The sequence below is a fragment of the Condylura cristata genome, unplaced genomic scaffold, assembly GCF_000260355.1.
Source record: "Condylura cristata isolate star-nosed mole 26May11 unplaced genomic scaffold, ConCri1.0 scaffold00004, whole genome shotgun sequence".
Classification (NCBI taxonomy): domain Eukaryota; kingdom Metazoa; phylum Chordata; class Mammalia; order Eulipotyphla; family Talpidae; genus Condylura; species Condylura cristata.
In genome coordinates, this window is record NW_004567105.1 from 49,973,408 (window position 1) to 49,997,766 (window position 24,359).

General features: G+C 39.0%; 1 long non-coding RNA gene across 1 annotated transcript in view; it reads right to left on the bottom strand.

Moving 5' to 3' along the window:
- Positions 1-3,784: 3,784 nt before the first annotated feature.
- The window catches only part of LOC105854770, a 118,377-nt gene continuing 97,802 nt past the window's right edge, over positions 3,785-24,359 (bottom strand). The window contains exons 2-4 of the long non-coding RNA XR_001146291.1: positions 9,196-9,472; positions 5,350-5,581; positions 3,785-4,287 (exon numbers count right to left, since the gene is read on the bottom strand). This is a non-coding gene — a long non-coding RNA (uncharacterized LOC105854770). The remainder of the gene's footprint in view (positions 4,288-5,349; positions 5,582-9,195; positions 9,473-24,359) is intronic.

Consider the following 24,359-nt stretch of genomic DNA (forward strand, 5'->3'; position numbering starts at 1 on the left):
CATCTGGACCCACTACTGGAAAAACAGCCCTAGTCCAAGAAGCAGGCTGTCATTTTAGTTATTGAGTTGCAGACTTTGAATGCCTGCTTGCCCACCACAACCCCAGAAAGAGGAGAGAAAAACGCACATCGAATTCTCTTCTATAACAGGACCAAAGCTGCTCCATTCCAATAGCCCAAAGAGATTGCAGAAATATGCATGCTACCCAGTTGACCCCTAAAAAAAATTATAGCCCAGCTTTTTAATGAAAAGGTTATTATTTATAGAAATTTATTCCTATTTTTGAATGGTAAAGTCCATCCATGATTGGATAATGATATACCAGAACTTGAAGAGATTCGTGAATATCTGCCTGTGTTCAGACTCCTACTTTTTGCAACGCCTGATTTCATAATTCCCTTTGCTGCTGTGCCCTGTGCTCTCAAGGGAAAAAAATGGACCTGGACAAAACCTACATACATTCACTCAACTTGGTCCTCCTTGTAGTAGAGCACTGAATTGGTAAGGCCCAGATAGGAGTTCAGAGAAATCCAGAAGCTGCTGAATCTGTAGAACCAACTTTCAGAATGGCTATGTCCCTGGAGCTACAGTCCCCTCCTCCCTTTTTCTTTAGGCTCCCCCAGGTGACAGATATGGACAGTGCTAAGAAGAGGATGATTGGACCCTCCCTGGTGGTACAACAGGTTAGGACACAGCACCTCAAGCTAGCCACAGCAGCCTCAGTGTGAGTTCAATCCCCGGCTCTGGGATTGCCATGCCACATGGCATGGCAGACCTTTTCTGACCCACCCGCTGTGCATGTCAGCATTGTACTTTTTCAGTCTGCCTGGTCTGCTCCCCTCTCTGTCTTTGGTGATTCCTCTCATTGCCCCTACACCTCTGGCCTATACCCCAATTCAGTATGCATAAATAAGTACATCTTTTTAAAAAAGAGGATGATTGACATTGGGGGTATAAACTAGAGATCAAAGCTGAAATAATAGTTGTCCTGAAGGTCTAGTTTTACAAGCAGTATTCATTTTTTAGATGTCTTTGGTGTCCTCCCTACAGTTATTATAAAAATACCAATTTCTTTTGCCATCCAGGCATTTTGTTAGCAGTCCCAGCCAAATTTTGGGGAAAGGATTAAAATGATTCTCAAAGCATTGAATCTTGCTGCAGTGGCAATGGGATGTCCCTAGAAATTACCTCCTGGCCCTCAGTCTTGAGCTGCTTTATCAGAACAGCAATGTCAAGGAGAAAGAAGCACTCAGATTGATGAGGAGTCAGGAAAAGGAGTCTTAATCTGGTAGTCTTGGCGCCAAGCATAAGATAGTCTCTAAACTGTAGCAAAGAGAGGAACAGTTCCAAGATGTGTGTTGGGTATTTCTGCAGTTCAAAGTTTAGATGGACACAAAGTGAATCCTCCTACCATCTGAGAGACTTTGTTGATGGATGAAGTTGGTTTGACTAGAGTGAGGGCGAAAAGGGAGACCAGTGTGGACTGAAACTCAAAAAGTAAGAGCAGTTTAGTAGCTGTGAACATCACAGATGTGGTATTACTGATGCTTGTTGAATTAGGCAGCTCTCTACTGCAGAAGGCCCTACACACTTTGTGACATTTCTATAAAATGTTCAGTTGCTTTAGTACTTTACACTGCTACCAGCTGTCTTGCCGCACTTCAATTTTATGAAAAATGACAAGAGCTTTATAGTTACTTAACTATTCATCACAGATCACTGTTTACTTAAAGACGGTGATTAAAAATGAGGCTCCACATTAGAATTACCTTGGAGTCTCAATGCCTAGGTCATACCTCATATCAACTAAATCTGAATGTCAGGAAGGAGGGGTTTTTTGGTTTTTGTTTTTTTAGTTTTTCAGGTAATTCTAATGTGGAGTCAAGTTTGGAAACCAAATTATAGTTTAAAAATGGTGAAGCCTTGGCAGTGAAGTGTTTGTGTTGGGGTAGGGAGGGTGGGGCATGCCTGCAGTGGACAGATCTAACAAACCTTGGAAATGAGAGATCAGACCCTTGCAATGGGGAACTTGGGAACATAGCACAGAAGTTCTCGGCACCTTTTTGGATAATTTTTTAAAAAAAGATTTATTTGGGCCCTCCATGGTGGCGCAGCGGGTTAAAGCACAGCACTAAGAAGCTAAAGCCACTTCCACATGAGTTCGATTCCCGCCTGCCCCGGAGGTGACCACATGGCGTGGCAGACCTCTCCTGACCCACCCACTGCTCCCCTCTGCAGTGTACTTCATCAGTCTGCCTTTTCTGCTCCCCACTCTGTCTCTGGTGAAGCCTCTCACCGCCCCTGAGCCTCTGGCCTGTACCCCAGTTCTGTATGAATAAATAAATAAATCTTTAAAAAAAAAAAAGATTTATTTGTTTACACATATAAAACTGGGATATAGGCCAGAGGTGCAGGAGGTGAGGATTCACCAGAGACAGTGGAGAGAAGAACAGGCAGATCAATGAAGTACATTGCTGAGGGGAGCAGTGGGGAGGTCAGCAGAGGTCTGCCATGCCATGTGGATCACCTCCCTGGCCTGGAATCGAACTCATGCTGCAATGGCTGTGATAACTTCATAGTGCTATGCTTTAGCCCGTTGTTCCACTAGGGAAGGCCCCTTTTTGCATAACATATGAAACATTTCCATAAAGTCTAATTTGCTTATATTCACCAGGATATAGTGTAGCTAAGCCTAGAACCCTGATCTTTTTAAACATTTCAAATATTACATTCACGTTCTCTGTACCAGCAATGCAAGTTACTCCTGCTGTGATGATAGTGCTGGTGATAATGGTGACTTTATTATAAGCAGCAATAGAACTTTCACTGTGGGCTCACTCTGGTCAGGTGCTTTCCTAAGAACTATACACTTATTTCTCTTTTAATCATCCCTTAAAGACTGAAATACATACAATTAGCATTTCTGTACAGTTAGACTTAAAAAGAGATTAAATATCTTACCCAAAGCTATACAACTAGCATGTGTCATATGTCAGATTTTACAGCAGAGAGCTGAAACCTTTTTTGGCATGCAGTGATGAACTAGGTTAATGAGTCAGTGACCCACTTTTTGATTACCATTACGTTATTTTGGCATGACTATGGGAGGCCTACAATATTTTGTATAAAATATTTGCTGAATTACACATTTTTTTTTTTGCCATCTCAGCCCAGTACTGAAAATAGATAAAGTGATGACTACAGTATAATAGAGGATGCCTAAGGTGTCCAAACCTGGGGCAAGTAATTCTGCTGCAGTGAAGAGAAAGTTGTTTTGTTGGGGGCTGAGGAGCTGGGAAGGGGGGTTAATGCAGGAGAGAAGATTCAGAAGGATTTTAAAGACTGTGTAGAAGATTGCCAGAAAGAAAAGAAAGAAGCACAAGAAATGGAGGGAAAGATGAACCCAGCACACAGAGATGAAAATGTAAGGAAGTTTGGCAAAACAGTCAATTTGTATCAATGGTTCTCAAAATTAATTGGGCGTTGAAATCACTTGTTAAAACAGATTACTGGGTCCAATCTCCAAAGCTTGATTTGGTAAGGCTGTTTGTGACCAAGAATTTGCATTTCTTTTTTTTTTTTTTAAGATTCATTTATTTATGCATACAAAACTGGATTACAGGCCAGAGGCCCAGGGGTGGTGAATGGAGAGCAGAACAGGCAGATCAATGAAGAATGCTGCCGAAGGAAGCAGCAAGCGAAACAGCAGAGGTCTGCAGCGTCATGTGAATCACCTCCGGGGCCGGGGATCAAACTCGCACCAAAGTGGCTGTGGCTGGCTTGCAGTGCTGCACCTCAATCAGCTGTGCCATCAGGGAGGGCCCAAGAATTTTCATTTCTAGAGTTCTTAGGTGAAGTTGACCCTTCTTGCATGGATCATAGAAGGATCTATGTGGGTCCGCACAGAGACTCTGGAAAGCCCTGCCATGTGTGTGTGCATTTAAGCTTGCTGAAGTCAGCAAGAATTGCACCAAGAGATGACTTCCCAGGGAGGTGACGATTTCCATTTTTCCTGCAAGGAGTAATGGTTAAATTTTACTACTAGCTTGGGGAACAATTCATATGAAGCTGTTTAATGGGAGGAAGCAGAGAAAACACAACCTGAGATTTGATTGCATTTCTGCCCCATCAATGCCCCGTGCACGCTCAGTGAGGGTCGGTGGAGCGAAACACTCAAGTTCTTTTGTTGTGCTAGCAAGTGTTTGCCTCCAGTTCACAGAGAAGATGGCACATTTCACAGTTCTTCCTCCAGTGTTGGCACTGTGTCTGCTCACCCCAGATGAGTTCCTGTGTTGAACACCAAGATCATATGTTGCTCACCAGTGGCCCCAAGTGCGAGGGGACTTGCTCTCACCAGGTAGAAAGAGCTTTGGAAAGCCAGACTCAGTTGGATGAGACTGGGTCAGATGACACCCTTGTGAAATTCTTCCTTTTCCGCCACTTCAATTCAGTTATCATGCTTTGCTTCTTTCATGTTCCAAGATGGAAAAACTATGTTGTATTTACCATTGTTCTCTAACCCCTTCAAATGGGGAGATCAACTCTGAATGGCCTGCGTCCAAATTTTTCTCTTTTTTTGTCGTGGTCCCCTAACCTGGACAGATACTAACTAGATCTACAGGTCCTATATATCCCGGTAATTGGGGAACAGGAAGAATCTAGCTCTAATCTCCACTTTTTTCACTAGGTTGCTGTGCTAGCTGATGGCCAACAGCTGTGTGTATTACATTCCCGGCAGGGGCCCTTCCCAGCCCCACCTTTACTGCCAGAATCAACAGAGAGGGGTGGGAATCGCCTACCAGAGAACAAGAAAGGAAACAGAGCTGTGTTTTTTGGGTTCTGTGTTTCTAAGGCAGTTCCCCATTACACCATTGTAATTGCTCGGAAAACCTCTAGAAGGCTGCTAAGTGGTACCCTTAGTTACTGGGCAATATGGTGCTGGTAACACCAGCTTTCATTTTGGGGTTTTCATTTTCTTGCTTTTGTTCAGGAAGAAGGATAGAGAAATGGTCTAAAAGGTAACTATCACCTGAGACAGGATGAACCAGCAACAAGATTTTGCTGTGTATTATGGTGTATATGTTTGTGTGTGGGGGGCGGGGGGGGGAGAGTTGAAGCTTTATTATCAATATTATTGATGAAACTCCAGATTCCTTTTCCAGAGATGAGGTATTTTTGTCATCATGTCTATTATCCCTCACAAGTACCCAATTAGGGGAGATTGTCGCTACAGAGCAGGTTGATTAAATTCACAGATTTATTACAAAAACACTTTGGGAGTTGTGGAAAATGAGTTTCTCTGCTGAGCTTCCTTGCATTAAAAAAAAAAAAAAAACTGCAACCCTTTACCTTGGAATTTCCATCTATAACAGGTCATAAAATATCATAATCTTGCAGGCAGTTTACTCTTCTCCAGAGGCTCAAGATACTTCTTCCAGACTCATAGTAGCTCCCAAAGGGTTGGTGATGTCTTCGGTGTTGGTGGGACACCCGGACCCGGAGCAAGTAGACAGACTTCTGTGTACCTTACAGATAATTTAAGCTGAAGATCCTTGTTTTTACTTGGTTCCCAGAAAAAGTGCTGTAAGTAGACATGATGTAGAATCTCATTTTTCCATAGAAATGAGTATGCATTCCTGACCCTAAACCTGACACCCAGAATGTAATCAAAAGCACACAAGTACCCTTTCAAACTTTAAATTTTCTAACAAGGATATCCAGGATGACACTCCCCAACCCCAAAGTCTAAGGTTTATTTATTTAAGGCAGTGTTCCTGAATTGTTTCTTGCAAACATTAACCTCAGGAGACCCCGTGGAATAAAAGGGTTTATTGTGGTAAAGTTAGGATAGTGCTCTACTGTGGGCTGTCTCCTGACTCGGTCCTTATTTACATGTTAAAAATAAGAGCTCTTACTGAAAGTCTACCTGAGTAAAACATAATCAAGTCCCTTTTTGTTTTTCATTTCCTCAAGTCTTCAAAATATAGTCCTGAGAAGTGGATACTAATGTATGTGATGTTGTACTGCAGGAAATGACGGGTAGGGTAATTAAATGAGTTGCTCAGTTAAAGTAAAAAAGGTGGGCAACTAGGATGAGGGTTCACCATCACTCATTTCTGAGTCTGAACTACGAACTGTTACGCTTTATCATCCTAGTAACTGTGTAGCTTTCTCAAACTGCTATTATTGTGTTTCTTTCATGGTTGCTTTTTTACACAATTGAGTTCATGCCTACCTGTAATAGTTGGTCCTCTTTTCCTGGTATCTTTAATTTTTATTTATGTTATCAATAGAGCCAGCATGCTACCACTTTAGGTAATAGCTTTTCCTAGCATCAAGCTTTTATGCTCTCACCTTATTTGGCCTTTGTATAACTGCTTCAAGCGCCCTTAAATGGATTTTCATCTGTATCTTTGATAGTTTATAGATAAACAACGATGTGAGAAAGACAGGGTGTGGCAGGGTTGACTTACCCTGCCTTTAGCTAGGGTGTGTTCACCTGCAAAATGAACTTGAGTGAGATTAAAAGTAGGATAACAAATGATGCCCACACTATAGAATTAACACTTCTGTTGGGTGGGATTGAGATTTTTTTATACCACCTGGATCTTAATAACTATTCAATGATGTTATTTTATCTGGAAGGTGTGTGTTGGGAAGCAGGCTGTGATGAGGAGAGGAAAAGACAGAAAATGATTCTGTACCTTTCCTGTTCATCCTAGGAAATCATTCATTAAATATGGAACTGGGTTGCCCACAAATCACCTTATCAAAGCATGTGCTTGCTCAGGAAATGCGCTGTTTGTGAGTGGAGAAGAGTGTGCATTGTTAACAGTGGCCCCGGGCTCAGCAGAGCCAAAAGGTAGCTCTGCTACCTTGGTTCTAGAAGACTGCACGGGGTGAGGTGCCCAAATTGTGTGTGAGCTCCATAGTGCTAGACCCCACCCAAATAAACTTCATATAGCGAGTCCTTAATTTAATGAGGCTAAGACTGTAACTCTACAGTAATGCAAAAGCGATAGGCAGTAGAAACCAAGCTTCAGCTTTTGAATTGTGGTCTTTTCCCAGTCTAGAGACAGGCTGAAGTTACTCTGGTGAATCTGAGCAGAGGTAGCTAGCTGCTGTTGGCTATCCACCATGCAGTTATGAGAATAAATAGTCTATCATTCTGTATTATGAACTACCTTGTTTAGGTTTTGTGTTTTCGCATCCCATGATCCCTACAAAAAGCTCACCTGTGTGGCCCAAGTCTGGTGAGAAGAAAAGGAAGGCACTTAGTTACTCCTGAGATGAAACTCAACATAATTGCCCTAACGTAAGTGTTCTGAACACATAGGTGCAGTTAAACTTGGCTGTTTGCTATTTGGTAGGTGAGGTGTATAAAATGTATTTTCGGCTCTTGGTGGGCTTACCAGGATGTAGCTTCAAGTTAAGGTGAGAAGTATCTGCACATGTCCGAGTTCTCTGAGAGCCTACACGTGAAAGGGTTTACCCTCCCACTGCCCCCTTGATCAGTCAGAAATAATTTAATGAGTCCCTACTCTGAACTCAGTATTTCCTTTATACACAGATCTATTGCCCCATGTGGCTGGATGGTGTTTGAGGAAGTTTTTTTGCTGGTAGAACTGTGGTTAACTTTCCCCCATGGATTGTCTCTGTCCATACCCTTTACAGCTTCACAAGGTGCAGCCTGCTACTAGCTGTGATTTACAAAAGAGCAAGCTGAGGCCACGGGAGGAAAGCTCATTTGTTAAAAGACGCACAAGCTAGTAAACTCACCCTCTTGAATTCTAGAGCCTGTGAGCAGGCAAGTGGTTGGGAGCTCCTCCCTGCTATTCTTGTGGGCTAAATAGAGTCTGGCTAGGGAATGCAGATAAAGAAGAAAACTGCTTGCTTCACGGTTTAAAAACAAATGTTACTCCTGATCAGGTAGGTGGGAATTCTGACTCTGCTAGAAGAAAAAAAAAGGGGGGGGTGATATTATTTATTTTAGGGCAAACACTATTATATGGATATAAATTCGGGGTAAAAGTGCCAAGAACACCAACGTTGCCTGCAGCCTAAACAGACCTTCTCTAGCTTGGCCATGAGTGAAAAATTAGAATTTTCTCTTTATTTCTCTGCTCTACAAAAGGAACTTGAGATTGTTCTGAAATGTTATTTAATTATTTCAAAACATGTAGTCAGTCCATTTTAGGTGATGATTAGTAACCTCATGCGAATGAAAATATCAGGATAAAGTGAATGAGATGAGGAAAAGTATACTACTTCTATACACTGAAAGTTTTAAATATCAGTGAGAAGCTATTTAGTAATAATAATACTTTAAAAAAATAATAATACTTTCCTCACCCCAGGAAAAGGCATGGGCGAACCTTAAATGTACTCAGACACCAATCTGAAAAGGCTATGTGATTCCCAACTACAGGAACTCTGAAAAGGCAAACTTACAGAGAAAGACTTGTAGGGGGGTGGACAGGTGAGGCACAGGGCATTCTCAGTGAAGCTGTTCTATATGGCCCCACAATGGTGAGCACACATCATTGCGTTTATCCAGACACAGAGAAGATACAGTGTAGAGTAAACTCTATTGTAAATCATGGTCTTTAGCTAATGATTAGTATCAGCACACCAGTTAAAACAGATACAGCATGTTAATGCACACATGGAAGATATTAATAAGAAGCAAAGCTGAGGAAGAGTGAGGGCGGAGATGGGAACTCTTGTACTTCCTGTCCAAGTGTTTTGTAAACTTAAAACTGCCCGGAAAAAAAAATATTTTTTAAAGCAGAAGAGAATTATGCTGTTTTTCAGCATCATAGCACTTCTGCAGATGATCATGCTCATGTGGGGGGAGGAAAATGATAATTCCCTCTGCTTGATACCAACGTGGCGCTCAGATTGTGACAACCGAAGAATATATGAAAGGTCAACTGAAACGTCTCAGTGGGTTGAAAAGACAAAGTGGACTTTGTGTCACAATAGAACTCATCCCATGGAGCTGCGGAGATGGCAAGAGATAAAACAATACTCTTTATCGCTAGCAGATTAACCAGCAAGGACTTGTTCTTTGTATTTATCCTATAGGCAGCTAAGGACAATAAGCCCTTTGTCCTTACACCTGTTGAAGGGGGAAGGAGCCCTCACAGAGGCCTGGTGAGGTTTATGTGAGGCCATGCAGTTCAGATTTCTTACCTGCATCTCTGAAGGTACATCCTATTTCATAATATGCCTTCCAGCAAAGGAAGCTGGAAACCAAGCCCTCAGCGTTCAAAGGGAAAGAAACTGGTCCAAGCTTTACTTGAGAAGAATAATAAAATACCGAAATCCGTGTCAGGGGCAATATGACAAAGCTGTGGCATGTTCAGCTTCCAACCCGACGCCAACCACAGTTCAGAGTGTCTTCCTCTTGTACTCGGCTTCTTAGCTCAGCTCCAGGCATAGAGGAAGGCTTGGTTAGTGCTGAGGTTTGCTGAATGAATGAATATCCAGGATTTTACAAAAAGAGAGAGAGAGAGACAAGACAGACAGAAAGGGAGAATTGCAAAATGATTCACAAAGACTGACCTTTGATTTTCCTACTGTTTCACTAAAGTTTCATATTTACATTTGTCTGTGAGCACGTCTGAGGGAGGCTTTCTTTATTCTAACCCCTGTCTGGAGTGGGGCCTGTTGAATATTGATCCTCTTCTTTTAGGAACAACATGCCAATTTGGGGGTGACTCACCTTTCCCTATTCTCAGTGAGTGAGGTTTGAACGTGACACTTCCTTTTGGCACAAAGGAAAGCTCTGGCCTGCGACCCACCAATCAGTACAGAGCTTCCTGTGGGCCAGGGTGGAATTTACAGAAGGACTCATCACTCAAGTTGGAGCTGTGAGAATTCCACCTGGGATTTTGCTGGCATGATATGAAAAGTGTTCATTTTCTGCTGGGATTGCTAAACTGGTAAGGGAAAGCCTAAAGTTCCTAATGGACTTATTAGCCACCACCTGCAGAGAGGGGGAAATCTCCTTGAAATAAAAAAAAACTTAGGGGAAAAAAAAAAAACTGAGGTGAAAAGATGAATGAACAAGTCCCACTGAAAATATTTGAACAGTGTGAGCCAGCCAAGCCAAAAGTCAGCATATTACTTGGCTCTTCAATGAAATGGGTTAGTAAATTCTCAGGATTTCAACTACCTTACAACCAATTATTTATAACGGTGTCCATTTCCCTTCTACTGAAATTCTGGGTCACTACTGTTCTTTAAGATATCCATGTCCTCCATGTTAGAAAGCAAAGTTCCAACTCGGATAAGTTTTGTCCAGAACTTCTACCACAACTTCCAGCCTAGTTACACCTCTAGAAGGAAAAAAGATAACATCTGAAATAAAAAGGCCTTGAAATACCGCTTCCAAATTCCAATAAAAGACAGAATCCTCCTTTGTTGAACATCTCACTTCACCATGAACTCTAAATCTTTTCATGGCTTAGAAAAAGTTGGCACATGGAAGAGTCTTGCTGAACAGATTGAGACTTCAGAGAGGGGGCCCTCGGGCCATGCCTAGCACTCCTCCTGAAGACATGGCCATACCACTGCCTTCGCCCTCCATGAGCACAGGTTGGGATTTAAAAATCCCTTTACTATTCCTGAATGAGACTAAAGGCTGAAAAAAATTGCTCTGCAGCTCTTCACCCCACTCTAGCCATTAACTATAAAAAGAACTAACAGCTACTAAGTTCTGTGGCAGTAAGTGTGGTGCAAAATATTCTTGCACATCAACTCTTTTAAGCCTCATCACAAGTCTATATGATAAACTATTATAATCACATTTTCCAATTGAAGAATTGGGGGCTAGAAAATGTATCGAACCACCCCTGGATCACTGAGCAAGGTAAAGACCCAAGTAGGACTGCCCAGGCTCCCGATCACAGAACAATGATGTCTCTGTTAATAAAAAACAGATCATGGCTTTTGAAACATGGATAGTAATGTTAGGGCTGGAAGGAAGCTTAAAATCATTTAGTCCAATGAAAAAACTAAGGTTGAGGGAAAAAAGTGATGTCTCCCGAGTCACCTAACAAGCTGAAGATGTAGGCACTAAAATCTACTGATACTCCAGTTCTTTCTGCCACGTTCTCCTGACACTTTAGGATCTGACTACACACTGCCCACATACTCAGTTATTCAACAGGCACCACCCTTACAGACACACCAGTTGCTGGAATTCTAAACTATGTCCAGACCAGTTAGTCAATGACACCATCCTGACACTCTCTCCCTTCCAGACTCTTGGATTGCCCCACAATTGAGAAATTAAAGGGCTGATGTCTGCCCTTATGGCCAGCCTCCATTCTGATTATTCAACCCTCCCCCCACTCCAGTTAAGGAGTTTTAATATGAGCCTTAACAGAAAAGCTGGTACAGAGACAACTTCCCTACCAGTTTAGGTGACCTTCATGAGTAACTGATGAAAGCTAAGCATACCAACTGCACACAAGATAATTCAGGATCGGAGAGGAGAAAATGCAGCCCCAGCGTGCAAGGATTCTGATGAGACCTTTTCATCCCCTTCCAGGTGATGGGTTAAGACATATCCTCCCCAGAGAGAGAAACTATTCAGGACATCTGAATTCTCAGTCAGAGGCAAGAAGGGTTTTGCACTTTCACCCTCCTTGTTTCTTTATAGAGGGGCAGAGACAGCTCTCAAGTGACAGGAGCCTTACTGATAAGTGGGAAAATACAAGGAAAGCAAAGATCATTTGGTTCAGAGACATTCAGGCTCAGGCTGTTTCTGAAGTCAGTGGGAATCAGAGTCATTTATTTTTTTTCTGACTGTCCTCAGTTGCAGAGATGGGGAATTAATTGATTGTGGAAGGAAGACCCTGCTAGCCTGTTCAAAGTGTCTTGATCTCAATGGCTGCCTTCATGAGATCCCAGTTTGTATAGGAGCACCTCTGGCCATTTGGATATCTGTTTCCCATTAGGTCTTACCAGGATTTATAGAGTGCCAAATCATTCTTCAGTATAAATTGTAACGCATATTCATAGTCCATTTATCCATCAACATTCTTTAGTGAACCAGAAATCTATTTCAGTAGTAGGAGCAAATTTCATGTATAACATTGGAAAAGAGAAATTATACAGCATCGAAAACAAATATAGAAGTCAGGAAGGTCCTCCCACCTCTACCTCTTCAACTGGTGATCTTCTCTGGAATGTTAGCTTATGTGTCATTGCTGTTACAGCCACATCCCTCAGATTAAGTTTGTATTTCCATAGTAGCTGACAACTTCTTCTATAGTATTACTACATTTGTGATTTTTTTGTTGAATGTCTGTTCTCAGTACTAGATGCAGAATATCCATGCAGACTGAGACTGCAATACTGTTACGCTCATATCCAGGAACCAGGAAGAGTGTGTTGTGTCATAGTGAATATTTACTGAGTAATGAACAAAATTGGAAGATCTTGAGACCAAACCCTAGATATTTATGGAGTGGGCCTATTAGCCATCATTAAAATATATTGAGAAGGATTCTAAAAAGAAGACAAGTCACCAACTCACAGCAATGTTCCATTGGTCTTTTTTTGTCTTCTATTTTAATGCATTCTCCTACCCTGTGAGTTAAGAAGATTCTTGTAATTGGTGCAAAACTAAGTCTTTCTAAAACTGAGGTCCACATACAAATGGGAATTGGTTTCTCTTTTCTTAGGGATCTGTGAATTAGAAGCAAATGAAATATTTGTATAGAGATGAAAGTATATACTGAATCATGCAGATGAAGATTTTAAAGTTGAATATGACTATATGATTTCAAGATCTCGAGGTTTTAAAATACATTGCAAATTCTCCCACACTCCTCCCTTCAAAAAGGGAGTCTAATTTCTCTTCCCTTAAATATAGGCAGAAGTTAGTGACTTGCTTCTAATGAACAAAATGAGCAAAATGACATGGCATGACTCCAAGCCTAGGTTAGAAATGTTAATATGGCTTTCCCTGGCTCACTCACTCTTGGGGCATACATATGACCTCAGAGCAACCATATAAAAAATATGGCTTTCCCAAAGCCATATCTGGTTTCCATGCAGCAGAAACCAAATGGAGAGAGTGCATAGATATTGCTGGAAGAGCCCTAGCTAGCTGTCTTTCTAGCCCAGTACCAGCCTTGTGAGTGATGAAGACATTGAGATGACTTTAGCCTCAACTACCATCTGAGACTTCCCTGTCATGAAAGACCCAAGTCAGAACTGCACAGCTCAGCTACTTGTGGGTTCTTGACCCAAAGAAACTCTGAGAGATAAATGATTAGTGCTGTTTTAGTCCACTGAGTTTCGTGGTGTTTGCTACAAAGCAAAAGATAATATGGTATCCTTATTTGCAAGTGGGTTTATGATCACATTGGACCCATTTATTTACTAAAGGCAAATGAAAAGGACTATAGGACTAAATGCATGTGAAGTAAGGGAAAATATTATCAGTAATCCAAATAGAGAAAAATGACAGGAAAATCGTTTATCACACACAACTTGGTAATTCAGTCAGCCTAAGCTCAAAAAAAGTTTGTTCAATCAATACCATATTCCTGTTGCAAGCAGGTTTCAGTAAAACTATATTTGATAAATGCAGTCAATTTTAACTGTATTGGTTGTTGTTTTGCCTTTATTTTTTTAAATTCTACTTTACAGTTGCTTATATCTAGTTATATAAACATACCTTTAAGGAATGTTAGAAATAAAATTTTTAAGCTACACCAGAGAACCACAATTATTTTTTATTTAAAAGAATTCTCAAATTTGAGATTCAATGAGGGAGAATCTTTGGAAAGGCATATATACATAAAACACACTGTCATCTCATTATCTGTTGTTAAATGAATAACTTTTTCTATATTTACCTGAGACCTTTCTTCACAATGCCCATGCTTGTAGCAATTCAGTTGTTAGAGTAGTGTGTCTGCCTTTAAATCTCCCAGTCAAGCCTCATGTTTAAAACCCTATTGATGACAACATGGTTTTGGTTTGTGTATTCTTAGGACACATGGCCTGACTTTCATGACAAACAATCACTTATTTATTCATCTTGGCAACTAATGTTGGTAACCCACCCTTCTAATGTTCTCAGTCTCTTCAAATTAAGTTTTGGTGTAGGACACTTAAATTATATTTTAAATCAGACCATTTCAAGACTGGTGAATATGCTTTTATTCATTCATTTTTATATGTGGCTTAAACCAAATTAAAGTTTAATTTATTTATGTTCATATATTTAAAAATATCTGTGTCATGTGGGTGGTAGATATAACACAGAGCTTTCCACTACACACTGTGCAAAACACGAGGAAGTAGTCTGATTTCTCAAGTAAAACAATAGGTCATTATCACAGCAGTCACTTATTGTAGTTTTAAATAGTTGCACAGTCTGGTATTGAACATTATATCTACCTCATTTTATTTAATCCGCACAATTTTCCTAATTATTTAATTCAGTTAGATACTTTACAAAGACACAGAAAGTTGATCATTTGTCCAAAGAGAACATAATTAAAAATGAGGAGGTAAGATAAGTGTGCCTTCAGCAACACTATTTTTCTTTCTTTTTCCTAATTTTGATTTTGACAAATGTATGCATCCATGAAACCATGACCAGAATCGGATAGAGAACACATCTAGTGACTCCAGAATTTTCCCCCTTTAAAATTCTATCCACTGATATCTCCTACCCCACCCCCAACATCCAAGGCATTCACTGTTTGCTTTCTGTTAAAATGGATTAAAAGGGAATCATAAATTGGTACCCCTTTCACTTGTTGGTACCCTTTTCACTTGGCTTCTCTGTTTCAGCATGATTGAAAGTTGGTACCCCTTTCACTTGGCTTCTCTGTTTCAGCATGATTATTATCTTATATATTGATACCTGTATCAGTACTTTGTTCCCTTTTACCACAGACCAGTATTCCACTATGTGGACCTAATACCGATTTTTTTTTTTATTGTTGTTGGCCTATCAACAGCTATGAAAATTTAGTTGATTTCTGCACTGGGCTATGACCAATGAAAAAGCTAGGAAATAGTCATGTGGAAGATTTTTCAGTGCAGTTTTCTAATCTCTCTAAATTCTCTTGACTTTATTGCTTACCATATTTCAATAAAACTGTCATCAGGGCCCTCCCTGGTTGTGCAGCAGGTTACAGCACCAAGAAGCTAAAGCCCTTCAGCATGAGTTCAATCCTTGCCCCAGAGGTGACCCATATGGTGTGGCAGACCTCTCCTGACCCGCCCACTGCTTCCCTCAGCAGTGTACCTCATCAGTCAGCCTGTTCTGCTCTCCACTCTGTCTCTGGTGTATCCTCTCACTGCCCCTGCACCTCTGGCATGTACCCCAGTTCTGTCTGCATAAGTAAATATTTAAAAACTGCCATCAGATGTCAGTTGTTCCACTACTGATGTGATAGTGTGATGAATGACAAATTGTGAAACAAACTCATCACTAGAATTTTTATCTCATGTTGATTTTTAAGTTCTCTATTTAGTTGGACATATTTTTATCAACCATTATTATTGTACATATATAACACGAATAACATAAACAAAAATAAAGGGTAGAGGTATTTTCTGGAACTTTCTGTTTGGAGTCTGGCTTTTCTTAACCATTTTGCACAACAGCATGGATAACATTGTATTTCTTAAAGGAATGTTCCATTATTGGATCTGGATCTGTAATCATCCTTTCCACAAATTTTAGTATATCTGTGTAGGCAAATTTAATACCCCATTTAAATATTTAAAATGCATATCCTTAGAGTTGGTACAATATGATACTATTATCACATTGTTTCCTGTAGACCATGTTAAAAAGATCAAGTACTTACAAATTTAAATATTTTACAGTGTTTGATTTTACTAGGCATTTAAATCTATTATACTTTTTAGCCTGTTATGAATCATTAGTATAAATCCATGATGCTTTATTTTACAGTTTTCCATTTCTTGAATATGGTATATCAGGTGCTAGTCTAGGTTTTTTTGCATTAACTCATTAAGTCCAAAGAAGCAGCATAGTGCACCATCGCATCAATGAAAAAACTAAGATTTACAGGGTTTAAGTAATCTCTGCAAAGTCACATTGCTTTTGAAGTGGTAACACCAGGATTTGACTTCAAACTCTCTGACGCAAAATTCCATTTTGCTAAATATTTGGTGACATTCCCATCCACGTAAGTACATACATTGGCAGCATGAGAATTAACATCTAATGTTAACGATCCTTATTATATGCTACATAAACTATTTCTGCTTCCCTTTTCTTCTCTCTCCTGCATAGTATATAAAGTATCACGGACATGGATTTTTACTGACTTTTCTGTCCAAGGCCAAGTAACAGTAATGTTTCAGGGACTAATATAGAGATAACCAACATTTCTTATAGCCTAGCAATGCATCATCATTCCTGTGGTATTCTTGCTTTAAAAGTTTCCAGAAGAGGGCCCTCCCTTGTGGCACATCGGTTTAAAGTGCAACATTGTGAAGCTCACCACAGGCACTTCCGCGCATGGTGCAGCAGACCTCTCCTGACCCGCCCACCGCTCCGCTCAGCAGTGTACTTTGTAGATCTGCTGTTCTGTTCCCCATTCTGTCTCTGGTGAATCCTCTCACCACTCCTGCACCTCTGACCTGTACCCCAGTTCTGTATGCATAAGTAAATAAGTCTTTGGCAAAAAAATGTTTCCAGGAGAATTATCCATAAAAGTGACCGCAGTTCTGGTTATTGTACCAGACTCTTACAGGGCACAGATCTCTGCATTCCTCTTTTACCATGGCTCAGAAAATTTCAACTTGACAGTTATTCTAGGAAATTAATGTTGTTTTCTTAACATGCTTATCATCTGTTATATGAAAAAAAAAGGAGTATGTGTAATTGTTTATGGTATACCCAAAAAAGATTTTACAATCTAGCTATTGCCCAATTGAGAGCCCTATTTAGGTAATTACATTTTTTTTTTTTTTAGTGCCTGGTAAAGAGAATATAGTATGTAATAAAAATTCATATGCCCACTAAAAAATAATAATTATGGCCTTCCCTGATGCTGATGCCACCGCAGGTTAAAGCACAAAACTAAAAAGCTAAAGCCACTTCAGCATGAGTTTGATCCTACCCTGGAGGTGACCCACATGGCACGGCAGACCTCTCATCCATCTGCCTGTTCTGCTCCCCACGCTGTCTCTGGTGCGTCCTGTCACTACTCTGCACCTCTGACCTGCGTCCAGTTCTATATGCATAAATAAATAAATCTTTTTTAAAAAAAATTATTATTACATTGTTTTTAAGAAGAAAAATCAGAAGAACTCTGGCTTAATTTTATAATCTTGATGATATCAGTAATAGTTCATAATATCCCTAAACTTTATGTTATGTAAGTAACTCATCTAAAAAAATATGTACAAATGAAAGAGAAGCAGCATTTATGTTAGGTTATGGGTTTTTGAAGTCTTCATTTAAAGTTTCTTCCCATGATACTTTGCAAGAGGGTCTTTAATAATTCAGTGCAGGTATCTGAAAATAAGGAGAGGATCTTTGTGGTTTCTAGAGCTTATGAGCTATGCTTTGTTGGAGAAATATCAGTTTATCTGAGAAAAATTGTGAAATACTGTGAATAAATGCTGAGACAAATAGAATGTACTACACATAATATCCGTGCTTCTCCCATTGTCTCAAGTTTCAACATTGGCCACCACCATTTTCCAATGTCAAAATCATTCTTGACCTTGTCCTTCTTTTCAGTCCCTAAATCCAGTCCATCTTTGAGTTCTATTTATTCTTGCTCAATATTTTGTAATCTGCCTACTTCTCTTCATCATGCCCTCCTGGACAGCTGTCTCGGGCTCTACCAAATTGAATTGAGCCTTTTTGCTTCCTGTCCTGCTGTTCATGAACTGAAAAGTCTCTGACTTCAACTCCTCCGTGGAGTCCTGTGCCTCTTGAGTTAAGGCCCCCAAACCTACTGTATAATTTACAAGGTTCCTTCAAGGGCTTGACTCTTTCCTTCTAGCCCTTCCCTATTTCTATGTTTCAGCCAAATGAAACAACTTTGAGCGCTCCCCATTTACTCATCCATAGGCTTCACATAATGAGATTTCTCTACCGAAAATATCCTTACCTTTCAAGCCCAATGTTAGATTTTACATCCTCCTAGGCTGTCTTCCTCCATGCACTGATTAGTTTCACGCACCTGTACTTTCTTGCTTTATAATTATCTTATCACTTAGATAATTCTGTTATAATTAACAACTTATTTACTTTCTCTACTAACCATGAAAATCAAAATCTTGAAAACAAAACTCTCTCGTTCTCTATTGAATGTCAGGATCGTGGTTTCCTTAATATGTATAGCACTATTGCCCCTAAGGATAAGTTGAAGTGGTACTTGAAAATTTAAAAAAAAAATAAAAATCTGCATTTCTGATATCTATCTTCTTTTGACAACAAATGGTAACTTTTTCTTTATTATGAGCCTCAGAAAAACAAAATTGGATTAACTATAATACTAGTTCCACAGCACAATCTTCATTGGTCTTTCCATGACCCATTAACACTTATTTTGCTAGTTATATTATACAGTAATAAGCATCTCCAAACATACCATGTAAAACAAAAGCTAAGCACCACCCAGAAATCAACATCTCTGCACGCTCATTCTGTTGTTCTGCTTCCCTCCACTGGACTTTGCAAACTTGATTACCATCTTCTTGCTTTCTATTTAGGTAGTTTCATTGCCTTTCTATTTTTAAATTTATTTTTCTTATGTTTATTATGTTTAACTTTATGAGAAAGGTATGAGGTTACATAATATTTAAGGACTTTTTCCACTGAAAATCATCAGATTACTGAGGGTCATGCATATTATTATATGCTTACTTGGTTTGACTTGCATATTTCACTTATGAATGTACTGCAATTTAAACATCCATTGGCTTTGGGTTGTCTCCAGGTTTTTCCCATGCTACACAGTGGTGCTCTGAACATTTGAGAACACATCTTCTACTAGAAATGTGCAAATGCTTCACTAGAGAACTGCTGGGTCATGGGGCACATGAATCTCTAACTCTAGGAGATAATGCTGAATTAGTTATCAATGGAATGACACCAATTCACAGTGCTACTAGTAATGTATGTAAAATCCTGTGGATCCATGCCCTTTCCAATACTTGGTATTGTCAACTTTTTCCATTTTGACCACTCAAATGGTACAATGATATCTCATTTGATCTTGATTTGTATTTCTCTGGTCACTGGTAATATTGAATTTTTTTTTCATGCACCTATTGTGCATTATATGTTTCCTGTTAAAAGCTTAGTTCTAATTTTTGGCCATTTTTCTGTTGAATTTTTATGCTCTTAATGACTTATAGGCATTTTTTTAAATTTATTTATTTATTCATATAGAACTGGGGTACAGGCTAGAGATGCGGATGGTGAGAGTATTCACCAGAGACAGAGCGGGGAGCAGAACAGGCAGATCGACGAAGTACATTGCTGAGGGGAGCAGCGGGCTGGTCAGGAGAGGTCTGCCGCATCATGTGGATCTCCTCCAGGGCAGGTGGGGATCGAACTCATGCAGAAGTGGCTCAAGCCTCTCAGTGTAGTGCTTTAACCCGCTGGCCACCAGGGAGGGCCGACTTGTAGGCATTTTAACATATTTTGTTGTTGTTGCTTAAAGATTTATTTATTTATGCATACAGAACTGGGTATAAGCTAGAGGTGCAGGGGTGGCGAGCAGATTCACCAGAGAGAGAGTGGGGAGCAGAACAGACAGATTGACTGAAAATACACTGCTGAGGGGAGCAGCGGGCAATATAGGAGAGGTCTTCTGTGCCATGTGGGTCACCTCCAGAGCCAGGGATCAAATTTGCACTGAAGTGGCTGCAATGTTTTGTCCCAATCCAATGCACCACCAGGGAGGGCACATTAACATATTTTGATATCAGTTTCTTGTAGACTGTAAGTACTTTTATAAATAGCTTGTTGAAGTTGGTGACATACTTTTGTAATAACTTTAAGGTGCCCTAATGAATATGGGTTCTTAAGATACCATTGTCTGGTTTCTTAATTCATCAAGTAGGTTGTGGAGGGGGTTGCTTTGTATTTGAGCTGTCTTTGAATTAGAACCTACTGCTAGAATCCACACATTTCTACAAGGGGCTAGGCACATCAGGGGCACTCAGCCAGAATTTACTGGAATGAATTGAAACACTGTGGAAACAGGCTCACTAATAGCATTCACCCTCCAAGTTGTTTAAACAGATGGCTGGTTTCTGAAAGACTAAATATATATATATTGCAAAAGCGACTAAAGAATAGCATTGATCTGCATTTGCCCCATGGGATACCAGGGAAAGTTTTGGGCAAGTAATCACATGTGGTTACATTGGGTAACTTTCTGTCTTCCGAAACTATATTTTGGGGACACCTTAAGTAGGTATTTTTCTGAATTAGCCAAAAATATTTTGCATAGATTTTGAAAATTCTCATGGGAGCTGAAAAAGGAAATAAATAAGAATTTTATACTACTTTTTCATAAAAGTTATCCATGATCTCAAGCATACACTCCCCTCTCACTCCCCATCCCCAGTAGACCTACTTTAAGCTTTTTCTTCTTTATTCCTTAACTCTGAAAGCAGAAAAAACTAACAAAGCAGGACACATGAACATGACTACTTTTAAATAAAACCATAAGTAAAAGTGCTGCTCTTAATTTTTTTCACCTGAAAGATGGAGTTAAGCAGCATCTCTGAGTCTGTTCCTGTGACAAAACCCACCTAGCACCCCTATCCACCTTCAAGGAGGCTAAGGCACAGGCAATTATGAATTGGATCTGAGAGACTAGGGTGAGGATATCTCTTTTTCATATAAAAGTTCAGTAGTGCATTTAAAAAAATGTAAGACTTATTTATTGATGCATACAGAACTGGGGTACAGGCCAGACGTGTAGGGGAGGTGAGATGATTCACCAGAGACAGAGTGGGGAGCAGAATAGGCCAACTGATAATACATTGCTGAGGGGAGAAGTGGGCAGGTCAGGAGAAGTCTGCAGCACCATGTGGATCACCTCTGTCTGGGATAGAACTCATGCTGAGGTGGCTTTAGCATCTCAGTGCTGTGCTTTAACATGCTACACCACCAGGGAAGGCCTATTTTTTAAATTTTAATGCTCATTCTATTTCACAAGACAGAAGATTACATCTTCACATATGTGGTATAAATAATACCCTCTTTATGCCTATTATCCAGCTAAAGTGACAGAAATTTTCCACTCTGACTATAACTCCCATTATCAGTCCCCCTTCTTCATTTATTGGTTCAAAAGTATTTGAGTGTCTACTGTGTATCAAGCGTTGTGCTAGAAACTGTGAAACAACAAAAGAAGAGATAAAGAGCCCCAACTCATGGACCTTACATTTTATAAAAGGAAACTATTTTGAATTTTTATTTCATCGTTCCTTTTCCCCTCCACATCAATTTATTAAATACATGTGAATATCAAATAACTTATTGGTCAGTTTACTATCAAAATATCTATGATCTTCCAACTCTTGCATTTTTCACTTATTATGTTTGTGCAGAAATGCTAATTTTTTCTATTAACAACCTTGTTTATTTTTTCACATTATATGATTTCTCCCCTGTGAGAAGGACCATAATTGTTCCATCATCAAAGTACCCACAGTCATCTACCACCCTGCATCAAGCTAACCCTCTCTCTCCCACCTCCCTCTCTATTACATTTCCCCTTTTCTTCCCCCTTCCCTCTTCCCTCCTGAATATTTCAGATCTATACTCAGTTTTCAAGGGTTGGTCGTACAGTTTGTCTTTGTCTCGTCCTTTCTTTGGTTTCTCTAGATTCCACATTTAAGTGAAACCATCTGGTATTTCTCTTTCTCCTTGTGGCTTACTTTAGTTAGAAAAAATACCTTTTAATTCTACCTATGTTGCCATAGGTGTCATGAGTTTATCTTTTTTGATTGCTCTGTAGTATTCCATTTGTGTGTATGTAGTCAAATCTTCTTGATCTTGTTCTGGGGCATTTAGGTTGTTTCCATATCTTGGGTGTTGTAAACAGAGCTTCTATAAACATAAAAATTTGAGTTTCCTTTCAAATTTGTGGTTCCATGATCTTTGGATAGATGCCTAGGAGTGGAATTTCTGAGTCATATGGTAGACTCATTTTTAGTCTTTTGAGGAATCATCACACTTCTTTCTATAGGGGCTGCGCCAGTCTACATTCCCTGCAAGAGCGTAATCAGGTTTCCTTTTTCTCCACACCCTTACCAGTTGTTTGTGGATTTTTTGATATGGTTCAATCTCACCGTTGTGAGCTAGTATTTTATTGTGGTTTTTATTTGCACAGAAATGCTAGTTCACTTATTTTCAGTATCTCTGGAACTTCTATTACTACCACAGTGTATCCATTTTTCTGGTTATAAATATTTGAATTGTCTATATTTTTGTTATTAAAAACAATGCTACAATAAAATGGTACCATATGGCACACATTTTTGTGTCTGGTATCTTTGGGTTGCCATTTTATTTTTGAGATTAATTTTTGTTGTGTGTAGCTTTAATTCATTTACACTGGTGTGCAGTTTACTCTTGTATTTTTAATCCTGATTTACTTATAATTTTAAATGTTAGCAATTGAGTTATTTCTAATATTTGTTTAATGCCAATGTTACACACATGTGTTTTGCACAAAAGTATGTGTTCAGTATCTCTGGGTCTTAAGTTCTACCTGTGTGCAGTTTTAGTTGAAATTGTCAGTTATCTGGAGTGGTTATACAATTTGCATACTAACAGCAACATCTGAGAGTAATCATTCCGGTGGCTGAGTATCATACCATGCTTTTAATTTCCACTTACCTGATAGTTAATGAAGATGAATACTTTTATTAAATTCATTGGTTACTTAGTATCAAGTTTTAGGAACTTTAAAATATGTATGCCTATTTTTCTATTGAGTTGTCTATTCCATATTGATTTTAAATTTTATATGAATAAATATTCCCAAACATAAAAAGAATAGGACAAAATGGTACACCCTTTACTAGTAGCAGTAACAGTCATAATCTAAGTAGCAATTCCCAATTCACTGTAATATACATGTTTTAGGTTCTAAAAGTGGGTTTATCAGATTAATGATGTCCTTTCTCATTCCGAGTTTGTTAAATTTTATTGCGAAAGCATGCACAACTGTATGTTTCCCTAAAACTATTGAAATAATCATACATATTTTCTCTTTTATGCTATTGAATAACTCATTTGTTGTTTTTTTTATAATTACTTTATTTGCATATATTTTACATCAGATGTATTCCCCATAGAACCTCCACCATCATGAATTGGTAATTTGTACTGACTTTTGAATGTTAAGCCAGCAATGCATTCCTAGCATAAATTCAGCTTTATTGTGGTCCAGCACCCATCTTGCTGGATTCAATATGCTTGGAAATTTAAAAAAATCTATTTTCAAGTACGAGGTTGGACTTGTGACACCCTTGTCAGTTTTTATATTAATTTATCCTGGCCTCAAAAGCACAATGGAAAATAATGGTGCACGGGAAAAGGAAACATTTTCATTCTGACTATTCTTACCTAAACTGCTGCTCCACCACACACTAATTCTCTCTTTATCAGTGTTTAATCTATTAAATCAGTTAATTGAGTTCTTAATTTTAGTTGTATTTTCAAATTTTCTACTTCTCAGTTGATCTCAGTGTATATTATCCAATTTACCCCAAAATCCTCCATCTCATTATTTAATAATTTAATATTTTAATCTTGATTATTTTAAGTTTATTTATTTTTATATATTTTTATATTTTATATGATTCTTCATTTTGTACATTTTTTCATCTCAGTTGTAATCCCTGTGAACTTCCCACCACCACTTCACCCATGTGCTGTCACCATAGTTTCAATCATGATTGTTAAATCATAAATCTTTGAAAGAGTATAAAAATAATTTGATATTCCCAACTTTTCCATTCATATTAATAAATTATTTAAGGAGAAAGCAGTTTAGAATACAGGTCCACGGCTTTGGGATTCCACCTTCTCTCCAAACCTAGAACTGCGAGTTCTTACTGTATTAGTATTTTGTCCTTTATATTATTTAGAACATATTTCTGACTCAGTGTCTTAATGTTATTATCCTATATTTTTCTCTAATATCCATTTTTAAGGTTTTTCTTTTAGCTTTTACTTTTCATGTCTTTTTTTTAAGATTTTTTTTATTTATTCATACAGAATTGGGGTACAGGCCAGAGATGCGGAGGGTGAGAGGATTCACCAGGGACAGAGTGGGGAGCAGAACAGGCAGATC